This window comes from Mandrillus leucophaeus, unplaced genomic scaffold (genome assembly GCF_000951045.1).
Source record: "Mandrillus leucophaeus isolate KB7577 unplaced genomic scaffold, Mleu.le_1.0 Scaffold105, whole genome shotgun sequence".
In the NCBI taxonomy this organism is placed as follows: Eukaryota; Metazoa; Chordata; class Mammalia; order Primates; family Cercopithecidae; genus Mandrillus; species Mandrillus leucophaeus.
In genome coordinates, this window is record NW_012098654.1 from 3,390,109 (window position 1) to 3,392,578 (window position 2,470).

The 2,470-nt window shown below is 34.6% G+C and overlaps 1 protein-coding gene across 2 annotated transcripts in view; it reads right to left on the reverse strand.

Annotated features, from left to right (window-relative positions):
- Positions 1 to 2,470, reverse strand: part of RERE (arginine-glutamic acid dipeptide (RE) repeats) — a 542,692-nt gene that overhangs the window by 321,961 nt on the left and 218,261 nt on the right. The gene's annotated exons all lie outside the window — the stretch shown is intronic.

Sequence of the window (2,470 nt, forward strand, 5' to 3'; positions counted from 1 at the left end):
GAACAATGCCTGCAGCCCTCAAAGGGATATAAAACTGTATCTTTGCCTTTTCAAGTTTGGTTTATACGTTTTACACATTACACTATCACACTGTACATAATTAAAAAGGCATTCCTTGCGAAGATAACTGAATAGGGAAATCTAGAGATGTAAGTCAGAAAACACATTTAGGGGTTAAATGAGTGAACAATGGTAGAGTATCTTTCGTACGTAACATATACCATGCTGCCTAATTAGAGTACATTTTTAATGGTGAAATAATGAAAAAGATTTAAATGCACTAGATATTTAATGCATATATAATGACAAATAGTCATTATGTATGAATTCAATAGACTTGGTAAAGCGACTAGAAATTTATCCATTTCCAGGTATTTAGGCATTCACTTAAAAGAATGAAGTGACTAACTTACCTTCTCCCATCTATCTCTGGTACTTACAATATGCATTATAAAACTCAGACTAATACTAAGGAAGGAGTAAAACACATTCATCCTCACTCTTTCTAGTATTTAGGGTACTCACACAGCTCCAAAGCAAAACTCATGCACACAGCCATCTATTCTGCAGTATTTAAAACTTTTTAAAGCAACAAATCACTCTTGTCCACATACATTTTAAAGTAATTTAACAAACAAAATACACTGCTCCATCTTGAAATTCATAGACAATATTTTTAATTTTGGAAAGTCTGGTTTTCTCAGCTGGTGAAGCTGTCAGAATAAATAGAAGGCAATATCTGGAAAGATGACAAACACATGGGTCAATGTCAAATACAAGCCAATCTCTGTCAAGAAAAGAGCCAAATTCCTGCATTTCCATTTAAATTACGTTATCCAACTCAAATACCATCACGCCACTTCAAATGAAAACTGTTTCCCTTTAAAGAGCTTTTTACAAAACTGATAGAGATTAAACAACTCTTTCAGCAATTTTCTTAGCTACTAAAAAGTAAGGCATCAAAGTATAATTATAATAAGGGGAACATTTAACAATTAATTGAGCCAGCTAAAGCTAAATCTCCAGAGCTTAGGAGTTAAAATGCTTGCTCACTAAGCAAAAGGGCAGAGGATTTTAATATAACTGCAGGAAATCTCAGTCCAATTAGATTTTAGGTAAATATAAATCTTGTTGCACTGTGATTGGAACTGTGTCACAGTCCACCAGACTGATTTTAGTATCTGGCTTGGAGAGTCAAATCAAAGAACTCCTTGCCCCACTGTCGTCTCTCCACACGCTACTGAATTAATCAAGTACCTCCAGGTTCTGTGCTGAACAAAGAAGGTCTTCTGAAGGCTGTCAGCTTGCTTTTACAACCAACCAATAAGACTCTCAGAGTATATCACACAACTGTGAGGCAGTAACATCTCTGAAAATATTCATGATTTACCCTAGTTTATAATGGCGACACCTTAACTAACTCACTGTCTTTCCTCATTCAGAATTAGATCACGTGAGGCCAGGGGCCATGCTTTTGGAGTTTTGATAATGGAGACTTAGCAACTATCTTTCAAACCAAGGAGGATTAAAAATTAAGTAATCAAATTAACTAGAGTGGCAGTTCACTTCCTTAACTTAATATGCATCTTTTATCCCTGTGAAGATTTAGAAAAGTGCAGAAGGATTTAACAGAATCAAAAGTATCATATTAACATTTTGGGGGTCAAAAAAAATCAGAAATATATATTTTTAATCATTTTATAAGTTGAAAGAATTCCGTCTGTTACAAACTGGCCTTGTAATCCCAATGTAAAACAGTAACATTTAAAAAAGATTTTAATATAAGATTGGCCCTTTCTGAGCCCCGCACCTATGTGCTTGTATATATACTTATTTAATCCCCAACACAATTCTGGAGGTAGGCACTCTTATCCCCATTCTACTGATGAAAAGACAACAGCACAGAGGCTGTCCTCCACTCCCCGTTAACCCACCAGCAGTGGGGCACTGGATTATGCTGTCCTTTCTCCCTCTGTGGAACTGATTCTGATTTGTGGTCAAGATGAAACCTAAGGAAGTTTACGCACAACAATGAAACATCTAAGAGAATTTTTTAGGGTTGTTTCATTTATAAGTCTAATTAACTTATAAGAAGAGTTAAGTACCTGAGGTTTGTGTTAATAGACTTTTTAAAAATAGAAAACAAATATTAAATTAGTAAAGTCAAGCTTAAAGATATTAAGCTTAAAGATATTAATGAGTTTATAAACAACACTAATTTGTAATTCAAAATCCCTTAAAAGTGATTAAAATGTATAACTTATAAATGAGATTTATAAGCTGAATTTTTTAAAAAGTAGAACAGTGTCCTTCAATTTGCAACTTTAACAAATTGAGTATCAATTTTTTTAAACCAAGGTAAACTTTCTGGACAGTCGTTTCTGCATATAAATATCAATCTTAAGGACTCTTCCCGGCCAGGCATGGTGGCTCAAGCCTGTAATCCCAGCACTTTGGGAGGCCGAGACGG